At 47.9% G+C, this 19730-nt stretch overlaps 1 protein-coding gene across 3 annotated transcripts in view; it reads left to right on the forward strand.

Annotated features, from left to right (window-relative positions):
* Window positions 1-1500: 1500 nt before the first annotated feature.
* dlgap4b (discs, large (Drosophila) homolog-associated protein 4b) overlaps window positions 1501-19730 on the forward strand; it is a 56989-nt gene continuing 38759 nt past the window's right edge. For all 3 annotated transcript variants that reach the window (XM_076014370.1, XM_076014371.1, XM_076014372.1), the window contains exon 1: window positions 1501-1562. The gene's annotated coding sequence lies outside the window, so the exon portion shown is untranslated. The remainder of the gene's footprint in view (window positions 1563-19730) is intronic.

Here is a 19730-nt window from a genome sequence, read left to right on the forward strand (position 1 = left end):
TTTTACGCTCTGAAATATTAATTTAGCATCATTACAAGTCCTCCTCATGTATTTTGCATCGCCGCCACACTCCGGCTGTGTTTTTGGGTAGATTGTGCCACGCGCACTTTGCCAACACTGGCGGTCTAATTATCTGGCGCGAGCAGCAGTCAGCCGCTTGAAAGACGTCCTCGACAACTCCAGTCGGCCCCCCAAACGAATTTCTCAAGTGCTCCCCTCGAATCAGATTAGCCGCCCCGCTGACGTCCCAACAAGGTCTACTTCCTGTGTCACGGCGCCGCGCAGTCAGAGGAGCCTGCCTCAGCTAAACACTGCAAGACGACAACACGAGTCGATGTGTGTTTGCCTCAGGATCAGCCGCAGTGTTCAGCAACGCAAGACTTGTTCTTCTCCTCCTGGCTGTTTCCTCCAGGGGGCGCCGCCTGTGTCTCAGTCTGTTGCTGAAGGGGATTCCAATGTGAAAGAGAAAAAAAAAAACTTGGATCAGTTTCAGGGGTTGACGATGAGTTTTCTTTGTCTGGCTGTTCTTTATTTATGTCTCACTCGTGAGGGCACAGCGGCAGAAATTCCAACTGACAAATACAAAAGGCAGAACAGGTCTCACTTGACTCCCTTGACTTCACTTGACTCACTATCCCATTAAGGCTACCTGCCGTTGTTGTTGTTGTCGTTGTTGTTTCTCCTCTTAAGCCGTCTGCTGATCCAGCTGTCATTTAACAATCCCCAGTAGTCGCGTTACGTCAGCAGGACAACTTTCTTGCTGATGCACGATATGATCTCCCAGAGTTTTGCTGCCTGCGGTAGCATTTTCCTAATCGGATCTCTGCTTTTCTTTTCTTTTTTTCCAATTGGAACGCTTTATCTCTGAATACGAGACACTTTTCTCATCTCACAACTCACTAATTGATTTTCCAAACAGATGAAGGAGATATTAATGCCAAAAGAGAATTGTCTTTTGCAGACAATGGAGGAAATTAGGAATTAAACGAGAAGCTGAAGTCGTGTTCAGAGACCCGCCGTCACTCAGCAGCATCATGGGGTTTGTTTCTTTGTGGGCTCCTCTGTCAGCTCTTTCTTACTCCTGCCTCCAGAATACAGGCAGGTCGAGCTAAATCCTCTCATTTGCCAACTTTCGCTTTATGAGCAATATAGTGGTACGTGTCTGTAATCTTTCACGAAACCCCTCATTCCATATATGTGGACCTTCCAACAAAGCATCACTTTTAGCAGGAAGCTGAAGCTGTGTTGTTGTTTTTTTTTAGCAGGTGGCTCTAAACACAAGGCTAAAAATGCTGCTGTCTGCTGATTTATGGACATTTTGTGGTCAGTATTTGCGCGAGCTCTGCTCCACTGGTGTCCGGGATGAAAAATAGAGAACTTATTTTCATTAAATGGGTGAAATATGGAAGCTTTACGGCCCATTATTCAGAGCGTGGCCGCAGCTGGCCTCAGTTTATTACGCTGAAACTCACCGTGTCTCTCTCTCTCTGTGTTTTTTACAGGATTTCCTCATCTCCGGTCCTTCCCTCCTTGGTCAGAGCTTCTCCTGCCCGTCTAACAAGGTAGAACACCCGCAGTTCTGCCGTCCGGCCCTGCAGACAGAGAATTTTCTGTCTTCATTTGTGGCCTTTTTGTTATCTGTGTCTTCCGCTCAGTTGGGAACTGCTGATGAGGCAGCAGCCGGCCTCCTTGCGCATGCTGTTGCTTATTGGGCAGCCGCATGAGAATCAGCTGATTCTGCTTCAGAGAGACGGCGTGCCTTGACCTTGTCTAGATTGAACTGCGCTGGAGTCTCAAGGCGGTCGGAACCAAATGCGGCTGTCAAACCGGAGGTGGGGGGTGGGGAGCTGGTATAAAGCAGCGGGAAGGCTGAACTTGTCTTCTGTGCGCAATCTCTCTGATCTCTGAGGGCTTCTCGTTCATCCGGGCCAAGAAAAGAAAAAAAGAGAATCCGAACATAAATGTCACTGGCTGCGATGTTTAATAATCTGAACGCGCCGTGGCTGCTGTGCAGCAGAAGGGCATGTTTTCTCATGCACACGTGCACAAGTTGCCCGCAGAGCAGCCGAGCGCTGATGGAAATAGCCGCCACGGCTGCCATCACGAGCGTCCTCTGTGGGCTTCCCCCAGGTACAACTGGACTCTTGATTTCACACTGGATTAATTTCACTGGGCGATGCTATCTATAGTCGCAAACGGCTGTTTATGTTGTGGGGCAGAGGGGCGTTTTGTCTCTGCGTGCAGCCTCGGCAGCCTCGGCAGCCTCGGCAGCCTGGTCTCTACAGATGCAGCCTTAAAACCCTCGTGCGTCTGCTTTTTTTGGCACTATAAAGAAACACTTGTTTTTGCATTTCAAACTGTGTTGGGAGATTTGTCTGTGAGACGCAGCAAAAAGAAGACTTGCACTCACACTGGCTCCTTTCTTGGCTTCTCGACTGACTGATGCAAAGTGATTTCCTCTCTCTGCAGTTTTTCAGTGCTTGGTTATAATCAGAGCACGCTGAATGCATGTTAAAAGTTCTTTTTGTTGTTGTTGTTGTTTTTCAGTAAAGGCCATATATTTTTAGAGCCTCAGACGCACCGTTAAAAAAAACACCCTTTTCTTTGCATCTGAGCAAATCCTGACTTGTGTTAGCATCGATTAGATGAATATCAGCTGGAATAACAACCCAGTCTAGTGGCCAATTGACACGTCAACATCGGACATGGCAACCATGTCTGAAGTGTCCACCATGAACAGATGAATGACGGATAAATAGGATTAAAGGAAGTGACTGTTAGATGGATTTAGGAGCAGCAGCGGGAAAATGTTTCGACTCACTTGGCTTAGCAAAGATTCAGTTGAAGATTGATTGATGGTCATAAAGGTCGTCCTGCCGGTCACCTTCCAAGTTTTGTCCTCCTTTTAAGAACACTTTCCAGAAAGCTCTGTTGGATAAAAACCACAGGATCCATAAAAGCCCCCTTTGGCCTGCCGGGTTAAGAATACGTAATTTGCTTTTTTTTTTCTAACAAATGCTTACTGTTAATTTCCCTGAGGGAGTCATCCCAAAGGGATCAATAAAGTCTGTATCTATCTATCTATTGTAAACACAGCATATTCCATTTACATATTGGAACACTTAGGTTCCACCCACGAGTGCTCTTCCAGGACACCACCTAATTGTGCTCAGTGTTGCTTGCATCTAAATTCAATTTCGACAGCATTTTAAGAGGAGTCGCCGCCGTGTGTCGCATGCACTCTTTTTTAATGAGTTGATTTTGCGCAACGAAAGCCGACAAAGGGCCGGAGTTCTGCGCCTGGCGTCGAGTTTGACGTCTGATTGTGTACGCGTGCGTATGCATAAAACATTTCATTTGAAATTCAGCGGGTAATTACTGCCAGATAAACATACGGGCTGATTATGCAGTTTGTGTCGCTCTCGGATTAAGACCGCAGATTGTGCCCGACGCTGTCAACCTGAAGTGTGTGTTCGAGCTGCTGGTCATAGAGGAGGGCAGAGCGAGAGGAAGAAGGTGCAGGAGGTACGACATGGACTCCACTGGTACTTGGACATGTTGCTGACCTCTGGAAGCGTCTTGGCTTTATCATTCATCCATTCATCTTCTATACCCGCTTATTCCTATTCAGGGTCCTGGGGGTCTGCTGGAGCCTCTCCCAGCTGTCTGAGGGTGAAGGCAGGGTGACACCCTGGACCAGTGGCCAGTTCATCGCAGGGCCACATAGAGACACACAACCATTCACACTCACATGCACACCTACGGACAATTTAGAGTGTTTAATTGACCTCACATGCATGTTTTTGGAGTGTGGGAGGAAGCCGGAGAACCCGGAGAGAACCCACGCAGACACAGGGAGAACATGCAAACTCCACACAGAAAGGTCCCAGGTCTGGGCCCCGGAATCGAACCCACGACCTTCTTGCATTAAATTCTTGCATTAAAACAAAAAAACACGGCGCAATTCAGAGCTTCCAGTCAACGCTGATGTGGCGTCCAGGTTCAAGAAGGTCGGGAACTCAACAATGCAGAAGGTACAACTGAACACACCAGCAGTGTTCACACCAACTCTTGGGTAAAAGTCATTAACGAGGCCCGGTAGTTCACTACTTTGGTGTCCAGATGGACCGAAGACACGTTTGGATCCACCATGAAGTTGAGTCGGCCTCAGTTGGACCACGGGGATCAACCCTAAGTAGTTTTAATCACTAATTGATTGATTACCTGAAATCCATTTATTTATTTATTTTATAAATCTTTACAATCTTTGTAAAAAACTAAAAAGCATGTGGCCGTAATACGATGAAGGGACAGGGGACTTTCCTTGCTCCAATGACTTTACCTATGTGAAGGTGGTGTGCAGTTGTTATGGAAAACAGACAGAAGTCGAGGCGAGTAGCGCTGAAACTGAACAGGAAAAGCACCCTCATCGTGCACAACTGTTTGACTTAACGGAAACATGTTAATTGGTTTGCTGGCCTGGTGTTGCATGACCGTGTCACACCAGAGATGATGCTTCGCACTAGAGCACTGCTTCTCGTGCGATACTTAGACTTAATTACGATTAAAGCTCAGACACGCTGATTTGATCCTTTGCTCTCAACTGCATGCAAAAAAAAAAGATCGGAAACACTCATATGGTAATATGTGCTCACTGATGATGAGACCTGGGATTAAATGGAATTAAGTTGACTATGCGTGGTGGTAAGAAGCATCTGGCAGCCAAATGGTTAACACAGATCCGGACGAGGCAGCGGATTCTCCCTCTCGCCGCAGCGTTTAGCTCCTTTTATTTACATGAAGCCAACGAATGCAGTGGAATAATAATAATTGGATGCATAAGATTTGTATTGGAAGGTGGATTCGACTGTGGGAAATGTGAGAGGGAAATGCAGAAGTGCTGATGCCACTGGCGGGCAAGAATTTTGAAAAAGATAGCAATTGAGTCAGCGTGATAATGACTGGGCTCCATCCTATAAAACTGAGTCATTGGATCATAAAAAGCCATTGGGTCATCGTGGGAATTGGAGATCGGGCAGAATGTCTCAACGACGAATCCTCTGTCGGTGTATTGATCCTCGCAGTCCGATCGGACTGGTGTCCTGTCCCCTCTCCTTCCTTTGGAGCACGTTTCCCACATTTATCTTCCGCTGCTCTGCCCTTCACACAGGCAACAGTCGATTTTGATTGGCTCCTTTAAGATAGTCAACACTTACATTATTACCAGCAGTGCTGGCACGTCCGTGCGGGTCGGTGTCCATTGTCACCCTGAAATGCTATTGTGACCCGACGGCAGGTTGCGTTTGAGTCCCTGAACGTGTTTAAAGTGCCGTGATGACTGTGAAACTGATATGGGATTGGGCGCCGTTGATTTGGCTTAACAGACATGACGAGGTGCAAATCCTTGTTGGGAGAACGTTCTCAGTCACTGGCGGTCTTTGAATTTGACGAGAACAGCCGCTTGTTCCGTATCCTCCCTCTGACCGGCAGCTTTGCTTTACCATATTGTCATAATACTGTGGCCCGTTCTTCCCCCCCCCCCCTCTGGCTGCTCAAATGTCACCATTCCTATCTCTTTTTTTTTCTCGGCATTCGCTCCTGTGCTTGCGTGCGTGTGCACGTGCACTGTGTCCAGTTTGTGTAGGCATTGCATTACCGCGATTTAATCCCCGGGATGGCTTATTGGAGCCAAATCCCCCTCAAAGCCCTTTTTAAAGCCCCTGCCTTTTTACTTCCTCTCTCCCTCTCTATCTATCTATCTATCTATCTATCTATATGTCCATCAGTCTGTCTGTCCATCTGTCTGTCTTTAATCATCTAAAGAAACTGCAGTGTCTCCTGTGTTCAGTGTGTTTGGACTTATTAGTTTAGTGGACTTGGTGTTGAGTGAAGGATGGCTGTGAAACAAATTTCCTCTCTTGACTATTTTTTTGAGGTTTGATTTTTTTTTTTTTTTTTTTTTTTTTGATGATGATGATTTTCTTTTTAATGATATTGTTGACCGCATTGCAGGTGTGTCTTTGAAAGAACATGATGGAAATCCAACATTTTAAGTGCAAACAATTTCCAAACATCTGAAACAATCACTGTGTTTTCCGCGATCACCCCGGGAGAAAGTGTTTACCCATAAAACCCGAAGAGGCGCTTCGTCTCGCGGTCACACGGCGACGCTCGGCTTTGTCTCTGATGGGATTAGAGCAAGAATACGGGATTGTCTCTTTTTTCATGATCGCACAGTAAAAATGTTTTTGTGTTGTCGAAAGAATACCGGAAAGGGGGAGGGAGAGAAAATGAGCTTATCGTTGGAAATCCACATTCATTTCCTTGAAATCAATGAGTGGAACACATGATGTAACCCGATTATAGTCAAAGAGACGGATGCTTTACATTCTCGTTCCAGATAACTTTAGTGGAGCAGATGTGTACGAGGTAATTTGAAAAAAGGCCTGAATTGAGACTTTGAGTCTGAGCCAATCACACGCTTTTGTTTGTTTTTGACCTCTGGTTTCTTGTTTCAGCTCAGCCCGGCCTCTGTCTCACTGCCGTGGGACAAACAAACAGATCAGTCAGTCAGCTCATGAAATGAACAAATCGCGCACTTGAGAAAAACATGCATATATTTTTGAGAACTCTTGATCTTTCACTCTTTCTTCACAAACTGCGTAATTCTCCCGTACCAGATTGGTGGTGTTTATCAGCAGGGACTGGGAGTGGGCGGAGCTTGTGTGCGCATTTGGGTTTTCACACACACACACACACACACTCTGAGTGACTGACTCTGTGACTCGCGTGGCTCAAAAACCTCATCACTCCCTTTGGTGAGTCACTCATATACGCTCCAGCCAGTAAAAAGAAGAACAATTTCCAGGCTCCTCCTCCCATCCTCACAGAGACTCTCACAGCTTTTGCAAGGAAATAATCCCAACTGCTCCGATGTAAATGTGGAGGAAGAAGGTCCTTCTCTCTTTTCTCTCCACAAGTGTCATTTATTTATAAGCTCAACCTCAACTACCGCACTCGGTGACTATTATGGATATTCCCGCAATGTGACAGCGGCTCCCTGTTATTTTTAGTGCGGTGCGCTGATGGAAGTGATATTTCACACGGAATTAGAAATTGGGTGAGGGGTGCGGGAGGTGGGGTTGGGAGGGAAGGGGCATGAAAGTGCCATCTTCCTGCTTTACGCGTTTCACCTGAGCGACGACCTCGGCCTCGGAGACGCCATCCCGTTGCACTTTTACGGCCTTGGGATGGTGTATATATCTCACTATATATCTCTCTCACTCGTTTGGTTTACATGCGCGTGTTTCACGACGTGACCTCGCCATGCATAATTCAGCAGCTGGTTGAGAACCGGCCGTCACGGGGCGACGGGAAAGCACGTCGGCCTTTGAATGTGAGACCCTCTGACAGCGAGCGCCGCCTCTGACAGGAGCCCCTCACGACGTCTCTCCCGAGCTCTTCCCTCTTCTGATCCTCCCCCCTCCTCCTCCTCATCTGTCGCTCGCCCCTCGTCCTTCCCTTTGTGTCTGCGCTCTCTCCGCTCCGATCTGCGAGGCCATCTGGTCCTGCGTCCTCAGCTTTGTGTCGTTTTTTTTATTTATTTCTTTTTTTTGCACCGTGTCTTTGCTCTCGGAATCCATTTGACAAGATTAATAGCATGAACCTCAGAAAGATATAAGCTGCTCACTTTGATGGCCGTCAACCGTGGGGAAGATAAGTTCAGCGCTGGCTAAAAGCGAGTTGTGTGTGTTTTTTTCCCCTGCAGCAGCATCTGCAATTCACCCTGTCAATCCATCCTGTTTGGTGCAAAATGCTGAAGGCACTTTGATGTTTTTCTCAGTAGACATGTACACCTATTGCAATCAAACAGCAAAAAAAGTGATTCCCTTTGTTTTCTCAACCAGTGTCGGATTAGGTTGCTGCTAAACAATCCAATTGGCAAGCAGGAAACTGAAGTGTAGCGGGCTTAGTGCGCATCCAGGTGGAATCCCAATCTAGCGATGCCCGTTTTAGACCGTTTTTTTTTTTTTCTTTTCTTACCATGATCTTTTTTTAAATCAATTTTTTAATCACACAGTGGTGATTCAATCTGTGTCAGCGATTCATCAGTGCCACCGGATGCTTCGAAAAGCGTCTTTGCAGTCTGGTCACGTTCCCAGACTGCACCAAATTTTCCCCCCGTGTCTGTTTGTGGGATTCACCAATGGTAGGTGGCCAGTGTCTGGTGGCAACGAGGAGTGTTTTTGAACAAGCATTCCCAGTTTTGTCAGATGTTGTTATTGGAACAACTTGGACGCCTGCCGCCAAAGTCAAAAATAAGAATAACCTGTTTTAACCAAAACTCTCTTGTTTTGATGGCTCGTCACATCACATTTGGCAGGAGATGGGAAAACTAGGACCAACAAGATTTCCGCTGAGAGAAATCTGTTTGTGGAATAATGCATTGGCAGTCAGCATCCATCATAATGAACAAATCAGCCAGAAATGTCTGATGTCAGCTTAACTTTTGGCCACTTGAACTAATGTGACAGCACAGCCCTGGACACAAACACCACCCACTTCATGAATAGGCGGGTATTCATTTGTTAAGCGAGACACTTGTGAACGGGCGGCTGCACTGGGCCTTTGGCTGGTCAGGTTTTAAAAGCAGCATTTTCTATCACGCAGCGCCGGTCGCAAAGCAAGCTTGTTTTTACAATTGCGCGGCGACAACAGGGACACCGAGGAGTCCACCGCGGCATGCTGTGCCCGTTAATTACAGCTCGAGGATGTGACCTGCAGGTCGAACCAAATCATTCTCGTTTGCAGTCTGAGCGCGCTGAAGAAAAGATTCCCCGCCGGCGAGGATTTAGATGCCAGGAGTTCGTCTCCTTGCGACCTCACAAACAGTCCTCATCTTTGCTGCGCCTGCTTGATACCTAAGGGTTTGTCTGGCAAAAACTAAATGAAAAAAAATTCCCTCATTGTGTTGGGAAAGAGCGAGTCCCCGCCCAACGTTTAATTACAACACAGAGGCAATGCTCATCTCATCGGGGAACGTGCAGTAATACGAGCCGCAGCCCATGTGACCACTGTTCCCGGCACAACAAACGGCGCCTCAGGTGAAAGCTTGGCACGCAGGTAAACCTCACATCACAGCAACACAGTGGTGATTCATGCATGATGGGAATATTTAGCAAAGGGTTTTTAGTTGGTTTTTTTTTGGTCTTTTTAGCTTGTTTACTCGGCCAATTATAGAGGCGAACCCTGCAGACACATTGCATTCTCTCATTTTCAGCCTCACTTCTCCGGTGACCTCTCGGCACCCTCCCCTCGACGGCTTCCTTTTCACACAGCAAACCAGTATGTCGTTTGCGCTAATTAACGATAGCGGCCCCGGTTAAAACGGTAATTGGACCGTATGGGGAAAAAAAAGCAAAGTGAGACCGCGGACACAAGTTTAACTTTTGCTGTCTTCCTGAATCCAGTCCTTGCTCTAAATACAAAAGCAGCGCAGGCAGTGAGTGGAATTCACACCATGACTTGCATTTTGCTAAAGGTTACAAGGCAAACAATGATGTCACTTTTGTCTCTGTTCAAAACAAACAATTTTCAAGGTGCAGTTGAATGGAAAGAGGTTGGCAGAAGTCACGGCCAACGAGAGGAGCCTACACACTCTTGCTGGTTCCCACCGGCCAATAAAAAACCCAGGACGGCGTGCGTCCCCTCCCTGCTGCCCTTAGAAGCTGATTGTTTGCTGCTTTGAAAAGGTTTTTGGCCAGTAAAAGAGAAGAGTTGTTTTCCCGTGAGAGCCGGTGTGTGACGATGGCATGACTAAAAAAAACCTTAAGTAGCTGTAGGCCGCGAGCAGGCAAAAAAGAGAAAAACACTGCGTCCCGAAGGCGTTGTGTAGCCTTTTTCTTTGGTATTTCCACTTCATTAATATGTTAATATAAATAAAAAAAACACAGTTCTAGACGCCTGCCGTACGTGACATACAGTGATTCATGGGTTCCGTTTGCCACTTTCCATATTATTGCACTGTTTGTGTGGACAAGGACGCCGACGAAAAGGAATAAATGTTGATGATGTCGGTCGGTGACGGATCTCGTTGATCTATGAATTCAATTTCGCCGCCCTCGTCGCACCGCGGCCTTCTCCTGACAGCAGCCGGGCCGCCGCTCACCTCCGCCGCCCTTGAGCCAGGACGTTTTTCTTTTAGTTTTATAGGTTTTCCTTCTCGTTAACGAGTGGTGACGGACGGCGCTGGTGATGGGAAGGAGGGACTGCACTAAAGAGTGAAGCGTTAACGCGCCGCTCCCAAAGAAATGAACGGCGGGAGCTTTAGCAGTGATTAGCGCCGCCGAGTGGCCAGATGTCAGCGGACCGAGCTGTGGGTTTTTGCGGCCCCGAGGAGCTCCTGACATTAAGATGTGGCGCATAAAAAGTCAAAGACGGGGGAGGCTGCAGCCCGAAGGTCTGAGGCGGCTCATCGCTGACGCACAGCGAGTGGAGGGTTTGTAAAAAGATAAAACCGGTGAGCCAGATGAGACACAAATCATATCACATGGCTACGCCGGGGACTCGTTAATGAACTTAAAGGTGCCTTATTCTAACTACAGCTCTTCATCATGAAGCCAAAGTAGGAGGCTGTTAGCTTGTATGTTGAGTTTTGGATTGCTAATCGTGTGAGGGTGCACACTGGAAATCCAGGATGGAAAATAAAGTTGTGGAATTTCTTTGTGGAATTTTGATTTGACACAGCAAGGACATTCTCAGTAATCTGGTGCAACACCTCCATGGCACAGAAATCTTGGGCATCCTCCTTGTTTGTCAACTGGTCATATAATTTAAGTGGATTTCTTTCTTACCATCTGCACCTGTGGCTGCTCCGAGCTGCTTTGAAAAACCGTGAAAGAACCTCCACCGCATCAAGTTAAGTTGAGGTTAAAGTTGTAAAGAATGCCCGCTGCAAAGAAGGAAAGGATGTTTGTCGTTCTGGTGGCAGTTTTATGAGAAATGGACGCATTACCGCTTCTGGTAATAACACAAAAGCTGTACAGAAGGCTTTTTCTCCGTGGACAACAATGTTACGCTTTGCTGACTGGCTTTAGCAAGAACGTAGCGGTTAGCCGCGGGGCGGCGTAGCACAGCAGGTGGGAAAACCTGAGTGGCCTGCGGATGCAATTGTTGCCCACTGACATCCAAAGCTTTGCCACCGCTTTCCAAACACTTCCCATTGGATCTTTAAAGAAATGGATGCCTGAGTCGGGAGGGTTTCATTAGGGTTCATGTACAAAAACAACAACGTTCAAGTTGCAATTCATTACTTAATCTCAATTCCTCATTTAGTGTTTTAAGAAGATTGCAGTGTTTTTAAAGTCTTGCAACAAGACTTTGATTTGCACAGAAACTAACGAGGACAACAGCTGCCAGCGCCAACAAAGTCTCTCGTCCTCTTTTTTACCTTCAATGGAAATTTACTTGTTGTTTTTCTTCCCGGACGCTGTTGCTTCAGTCGTTTGCCACAGAGGAGAGATCAATGCGACAGCACAATGCCAGCTTTCACTGAGCTTGGCCATTAACTCAGAGAACTTCAAACTGAAAATATCTCAACTTAAAAAAAGAAAATAAAAAAAATTAGTGGCCACTTCGCCGTCTCCAAGGGGGCTCAACTCGCCAACCCAGAACGGGATAATTGTGGCGGTTGTTCTACCTGCAACTGAGTTTATTTATATGTAACAGAGAGATGAGATCAAAGAATTTTCTTCCTTCTTCTAAGATCTGCAGGTTCAGTCAAGGCACATGTTGAGCAGAGCCGAACTGAACAGAGTCGCAGCTGTGTTTGAATTATACATTCCTTAAGTAAAGATACATCAGTGACCTGAGCGCACACATGTACCACTGAATCATGCCTCTTTACGATGTTTGTTTTCTCCGAAGACTTGTAACACCAATGCCACATATTTTCACAGTCCTGCTTGCGCTAACAGTGGAAGACCTCTGGCCGTGTTCCGCCCTCACCTGAAGAAGAATCTCCGCAAACGAAGCTCTCTGTTCTGAGAAAATGACCTGCTGCAGGGAGCTTTGCAAGCCACCGCGCTCTATTAATCCCACAGAAGGAGTGAGAGATTTGGATTAGGCTCCCGCAGCTTCTCCGTAGCGCTAACTTTAGCATGGGAAGTGTGTCGCCTCTACGAAATCCTCAATTTGAAAAAATGGAAAATGTTCATGCAAGTGCTTCTTTGTTATTTTTGCATTGAGTTTGTTGCAAACAAACACTGAAGACTGCCTCTTGCTAAAATAATCAGATTTGCTTTTACACAGCGTGCGCCGTTGTTTCTGCCGGTGCTTGCAGTAAAGCTGAAGCGCTAAAATGGCAAACACTCCCCCCAGGGAGAGGAAATGGGGAGGGGTGGGGTTGATGGGCGATGGGTGGGGAGGGCGGGGGGGGGGAAGGGTCAGAGATGAGATTAAGGCCATGTCAGCTGGCCGCTGCTCAGGCTTTGACATCACCAGCGACACGTCACGGCAGGATGTCCACATGTGAAGAGCTCGGCTTTATTAAAAACTCCCGCCCAGGTCGTTCAGCTGAGAGCTCCTCTCTTTGTCACTCCATCAGTCACACGTACGCACACACACACACACACACACACACACACACACACACACACATCACCCATCATGCTGTCAGTAGTAGAGGAACAAGGCCAGTGGGTCACGTTCCATTTCCGCCACCCGTCACCTGCCTCCCTTTCTCCGTCCACCCATTAGAGCTGCGCTGAAATCCCTCCCAGCTGCCTTTTACTCGTCTTTCTTTCCCCTCCGTCAACTCGCTGCTCTCCGCGTAGCCCCTCCGTCACGTGACCCGTGACCCCTCGGGGGGCCTACAGAGGCCATTGTGGGTCCATTAGTCCAGCGCTTCAGCCTCTGCCCTGTCCCATCGTCCAGCTGGCTTAGGATCGGAGGCCACCTGCTGTCTGCTCCAAATCTGTGGTGGGTGGGTGGATGGATGGATGGGTGGATGGATGGGTGGATGGATGGATGGATGGATGAATTATAATGGCGTGGTGGCTGATGGGAGATGTCGTATTAATGTATGTAGCTCTTTTCCTTTCACTGGCCTTGTAGTTCTGGATCTGTAGTGGAGCTGTTGTGCCGCTGTGATGTGTTGTTGAGCCGTGACAACGATGACGACGTCGACGACAAATAACAAATTGATGGATAAGCTGAAGGGAAGTGGCGCTCGCAGGCTGCAGGGTCCCACCGTGGCGGCGCCGCCTCTTTCTGCACGTTGCAGTTTGCACAGATGTCATCTGGATGCAGGATTAGAGCCTCAGGTCCATGTTTTAACATTAGGCTTAAGGTCCCATGTTCTGGCCGATAAAGGGACGGTAAAGGCACCGGTGAGGAATCAGTTTGTGACGTCACAAAGGGCACAGGTGTTGTATTCACCAGGTGGGAACATGTGTCCGCTCATCTCGTTTAAACCAGTTTTCTGCCTGCTTGTTAAAGGAACGACTGACTTTTTCCCACCCTGTCCTTTGGGGGGTGCCTTCACTCCGCTAGTGTCGTCTCCACTGTGGGTCGTCTCCACTTGTTTTCCTTGTGTTGTGGTTTCTGTGAGTCTTCCGGGCCACCGTATCTGCAGCTGCACAGCCTTGATTCCTGACTCACTACCATTATTACACACGTCTGCCTTTCAGTCGTGAATTTTTTTCTGTTTTGTGTTTACTTCCAATTATTTTCTTCATCTGCCTTTTCCGACACCGGGGAATGTTTGTATTTAAAGGCTTTGAAAGCCTGAAGAAATGGTGGGAGGAAAGAAATGTGATTTATTTTGGAAAAGCACTGAGAAGAAAAATATTTGGGGGGTGGGGGGGGGCTGGGGAGAAAAGAACCCAAAACATATTCTGATGGGTTCTTAGTCACCAGGTACCTGCTGGAAGTGTGACTCACTCCGGGGAGCGACGGGGTCTTGGGATTGTTTTGTTTGTCTTGTCTGTGATCTGTGATGGAGTCCAGAAATAACAGCGGAAACAAAGAGCCGACTCCTCGCGCCCGCTGCTATTTCCGCTCCGCCGTTTTTGGATGTTTGGCTATTTCGGTCTCGCTCACGCAGACGAGTCGGCGCTAATCTTTGCTGTCTGGTTGGTCGGCTGGTTTTCGCGGAGGCCCAGATCTTATCGACGACGTGGGTGCCAGAGCGAGACGCTTGTCCTGCTTCCTGAAATCCCCCCCGACAACACAGCAACCCCCCCCCCCCACCCACCCACCCACCCCTTTACTGCGAGAGACGCCGTGTACTTGGCACAGGATGTGGCGCGATCACATTCGCTGTCACAGCCTTGCAACTCAAATTAAATGTGAGAGGAGGACCAGCAGTCGGGGAAATATGAGTCAGGCTCGCATTGGTAAAAAAAAATAAATATATATATATATATATATTTATAAATAAAATAGAATGAAATGCAGTGAGATCAACAAGGAGCTTTGAAGATTCCAGATGATAAAGACTTGCTGAAAAGGGTGCTGCGATTCACCTGAGCTGCTCGTGGGACTTTGTTCCCTTCTGTTGGCTTATGTAAACGCGGTCGCCGCTGTCCTGAGATGTCACCGCCGTCCTCGCACAACAGTGTCGCTGGAGATTTGTCTGCCCTCCTTTTTTCTTTCGCCTTCCTCCTCCTCCGCCGCCGCCGCCATGCCTTTCCACCTCGCCTCCAACCAGCTCCCCGCGTTCCGCTTCACAAAAAGCCAAAGTCGAATCGTGCTGACGGGTCAACTGGACGCCGATCGCTTTGACAAACCGGGACGCTTCGGGGAAAGAAGCCTGTGGCCTGTGGTTGTTGTTGTTGTTGTCGTTTTTAAGTTAAGTGTCCAAGAACGACGACTGCGAGAGAGAGCTGCTGCCGCGAGCTGAAAGCGCAACAAGACAGGAAGACGAAGCCATTAGAGCTGATTATAAGGTAAATTATGTTTATGTCTCAGAAGTAGTGGCAGCATGCACTGAGCGATGCTTTTAATTAGCGTATGCTAATTTGATTTCGGCGCTTAAACAATGTTGTGCTTTTCAAAGGGGCAGATAGCATCGAGAAAGACTGGCGAGGCCACGACTAAGGATTCAATCCATTTCAGTGCAAACAGAAATTGCATTTAGGAGTTGTCGATGTGCATTTTAGATTCATTACGTTTGTTCGTAAAAACTGAGCTAAACAAATAATCAGAAGTCCTGTCTCGACTGCAGTGGTGTGAGGACCTCCGGCTGAAAAACTGCCTGTCGTGGGAGCCTCATATTGGAGGGGTTTGTTTTTTCCTTCTTACATGCATCATTATTTCGAAGCTTCATGCCGTATTGCGGATAGCAAAGACACTCGGGATATCGTCATGTTGGTTTGTGGTGACTGACCGTCTGTCACCTTTAAAACTTCGGCCAGATATTTTCCTGCAGGCAGAGAAGCCTTCAAGCAATATCATTCAAAACTGGTCTTCATAATAAAGATCCAGCAAGTTTATCCTTTAACGCCACCGACCCCCACCCTCCCCCCCTTCCTGACATCTAAAAATAAGTTTGCTGAAGACTTTCACTTTTTTTTTTGCCAACTATTGTACAACCCTGCTGCCTTTCTGCTTGAGTAAAAACGATTTATTTTTTTCCTTTCTCTCTCTCTCTCTCTCTCTCTCTCTCTCTCTCTCTCTCTCTCTCTCTCTCTCTCTCTCCCTCCCTCTCTCTCTCTCCTTCTTTCAGCTGATTCTCATTAAAACAGAGAGAGAGAGAGACAGACAGACAGAGCGAGAGGGGCATAATCTAATGTGTGCTGCATGTATAGAATATTTAACTGGGGCTGCCGTGTCAGGTTCCCCTCAGGCTCCTCCGCAGAGATGCGGTAATCTCAGTCTTAACTCGCTCCCTCCGCTCTCGTCTTCGCGGGGCTGCGAGGTTGGACGTCAGAAAAAGAAACGCAGGGAGGCGGCAGGTGTTTTTGGCCGCGCCGGGGGAAACTGGCCGCCGCCTCCGTCCCCCACCCCCCGCCTTGGCGCAGCCGCCCCGGCAGAAGATGTAAGCTTCTCAATTGGCTTGGGATTGCTTTGAGTGAGACGGGCTTATGTAATAATGTCAAAGTGGTTAAGCCGCTCGGGCATCTTTAAAGAGCTTTTCGGCAGCCACACGGGGCGAAAGACGAGGGGGAGGGAGGGGTGAGGCGGAGGGGGCGGGGCGTCTTCCATCAGGGAGCGAAGCCGAGAAGATATTAAAAAGTGGAGGACGGACGTCTCGTTGGGCTCCAGTGACTGTGCAGGAGTGATCTCGTACTTTAAACAAACACACCGCTCGCTCCGACTCGGGGAGATGACTAAGCCGGATCCGCGATGCCGTCGGATGACGACTTTTTTTCTTTCACTTTATTTATTTTTTTTATTTTTCCAAAGCCTCCTGCGGCGACGAGGCAATCTCGCCGCTCTTCAAAAGCCTCTCCGTCAGTGGGCTGATTTACATTAAAGAGGACTAATAGAGGCTCGCCGGCTCTGCTTGATGTATTCAGTTTCTGCTTAGCGCATTCAGGCCGCCGCGTATGCCGTGTCGGAGGAGTGAGGGGCGGTGCACCCCCCGACCTCCCTCTCCCATGTCAAGGGGCCGGGTTCAGCAGGAAGCTAATCTAGTTCTTTGCAGGAGACTGCAAACAGAGGGCTAAATATGTTGTTTGTTTGTTTGTTTGTTTGTTTTTCCGGTGATCTGTTGTGTTTCTTAGGATGCCTGCTCATAAAAGGCTGCCCCTCCCCCACTGGAGACCTAAAAACATACAAAATCTCAAAATCGTCCCAACTCAGGACGTCCAAGTATATTATTTTATTCCCTCAGCTTTCCTGTGGAGTCGTCTTGCAGCCGCCTCGCCTCTCATGTTCCTTCCCACGCACGTCTTCCACGAGGCCGTCGGCTTTCATCCTGAAGTGGAATGCGTTGAAAGGACGCCCCCGGTGACCACCTTCGGAAGCGTTTCTCTAGATTGGGTTTCTTTTTTACCTTGTGCTTCTGCGTTTGCTACCCAGCTGCAAGTAAAACAGTGAGACGGCCTCGCCCCGTCTCTGCGGAGGGATCTGCAGCAGGTCATTAATCAGAGGTGAAGGTCAGGGAAGTGGGCCGGCTCGGCGCCCAGTCTGCTTTTCTCTCCTCGAGTCGCTCGAATTGTGCCGGCGGCGAGCGATCTGATTGTCACCCAGTTGCATATTTACATTGTGCAGATGAGCTCCCGACCCGACTCTGCTTCAGAGAGGAGAGCAGGCTGCAGGTGAGGAGACCAGCTGACCTGGTCTTCCTCCTCCTCCACCCCTTCCTCCTCCTCTTCCTCACTCTGGATTTTTCCATGACTGGGCAGCGCGCTTGTCACGTTTCCACGCTTGACTTGGGACGTGAAGTGGAAAATTAAAAGGGGAGCCCGCAGCAGCAGCAGCAGCAGCAGCAGCAGCAGCAGCAGCAGTCCTATTTATTTAAATCAAATGAGAAGAGAATTTGCATATGTAGGAAGTCAGACTGCGGCTGCATCCAGGCCGCCTGCATGCACGTGCCTGAAAAATAAGAATCCGCTGTGTTGTGATAGTGCTCCTTGATGTCACAGATCTTTCTTTGGAAGGCGGCTGAGGTCGTTGATCAGTCGGACTCATGAAAAGCTGAATTTGAAAGCTTTGCATACTTTATTCAGACTCAGAAAGTTAAAATCCCCAACCGTCGTTGCCCTCTTGTGGCGGCGCCAGTGTGACATCATCAGAGCGCAGAGTTCATGTTTATTTACAAAAACGTGCGCGGTGATCTCTGCCTCTCTCCCGGCGACCTTGTTGTTGATGCTTCCATCAGGCCGCAGGTTTGGTCTCCCCAAGGACAGCAGGAATAGACCCCGTCTCTCTTTCATTCCACCTCTCTCAACACAATGCAATCAAAGGCAGCCGTGTGAGCGACATGGGTCCTCTGCTGCGCCTGTGTGAATATGTAATCATCTTGAGAAATACTTCATTGATGCACTAGAGAGAGGCCAACGCTGTACAAAGTAAGGAGGACAAAATTGTTTATAAAAATAATTAAAAGGAAGACAGATTTTGTCTTGAAAATCCTAGGAAGCACATAAATACAATGAGAGACACCGGTCCTCAGATGCAGCCCTGAGGAGCTCCACATTACTCCATAAAACAAAACAAAACGTCTGAATCCAACGTGACATATGTGCAAGTTGCTTTGAGGATGTATGGTGTCGGATTGATAGTAGTTTTTTTATTCCAGTTTTTAAGGGTTGCAGTTTGAATGACATTCTTGCACTATTCTTAGAACTCTTTGAAAATATCAGAGCATTGAAATTTGATCCGTCTTGCCCTTGTTTCGTTTTCTAGCCAGACTATTTTTGCCATTATTATTATTAAATTGGCTGAGGTTGCTCCAGTTTCTACTTGTGTCTGTTCCTTGCGAGACAAAATGGTGACAAACATCTTCTGCACTGCCAGTTAAGCAGTCCGAACATTTTGAGCCAAATGTACAATTCTGCAGTCGACTGACAGACAAAAATAGGCGGTCTGGGGGGGAAAAAAGTGGAAGTGTTCCGAGAAGTACATTGCACAGCGCTCCACATTTTCACAGCATTTTCAGCAAGGTGAAGTGTGAGTCCCGAACGAATCAGTCAGAGCTCAATAGTCATTGTAGTGGCCCATGAATCATGACTCCTCGTCCCTACAAGTTCACAAAGTCGTCCCTGCTAGCGCTAGCTCGCTAGCAACAGCTTCGATTTTCTTTTTCAGGCTGGGCTGGGAATGAGTGAGTCACTCAGTGGCACCAGAAACAAACAATTCCCATTCGATTGGATTGTTCATCTTTCAGTCTGTTTCACAATAAAGGCAAACATTTTTTTTTATTTCCCCTGTTTCAAATCAGTGGTTTTCAGAATCAGTGGTGAATGGGAGTGGGCAGGGCTTGTTTTTGCCCATATGGATTTCTATACACTATGGGTGAGTTAAAAAACAAACAAAAAAAACACAGATCCTCCTTTGCCGAATGACTCGTACAACCTCGAACTGAGTTTCCCTTCGGCGCCGTGCGTTGACAGGGAGGTTTCCCGACGTGCAAAACCCACGTCATGTTTGAACAGCGTTTGAACGTACTTTGACTCAGGTGTCCCGCAGAGAAAAGAACCAGCCGCCATAATTCAGCGCTCTAATCCACGGCCTCGCCCCTTGTGCTCACTTCTCAAATGAGGGCAAGTGGGGAAGATTGTTTTAGGTGTGACTGAGAGGCTTTGGTCCCTTTAGTTTCTCACAGAAGCCATATATCAGTTCCAATCCCCTCATTGTGTATTCTGCAGCCAGCGAGGCCGGTGATGATGATAGGCCAATAAAGCCTTTGAAAGCTGAAGGACTTTATTACTGTCTGCCTCGAACAAAAGATCAGAAGCCATACGGCATTAAAAAAAGAAAACTGAAAGCGGTGAAAGTTGAAGCTTATTACAACATCGACTCATTAACCGAGTCGGCTTCGGTGTTTCCACTCAGGCGGAAGCCTCGGCTGAAGCTGTTTGAGTCCTGCGATATTTATTTCTTCCTGTTTCGCAATCAGGAGGTTTGTCGGGCGGCCAGTCCAGACTTCTGCTCTTGAATACATTTTTCCCCACCCGGACGTCGGGCCTACGTTATAACTGGGAAACAGGGCTTGGAGATTAGGATCTTATTTTCCACTCGGTCGGGTCCTCAATTGGCAACACTTATCTTGGCCGTCCGCC

Source organism: Nelusetta ayraudi, unplaced genomic scaffold, assembly GCF_046127955.1.
Source record: "Nelusetta ayraudi isolate G7.1 ecotype Tasmania unplaced genomic scaffold, CSIRO-AGI_Nayr_v1 ptg000168l, whole genome shotgun sequence".
Taxonomy (NCBI): domain Eukaryota; kingdom Metazoa; phylum Chordata; class Actinopteri; order Tetraodontiformes; family Monacanthidae; genus Nelusetta; species Nelusetta ayraudi.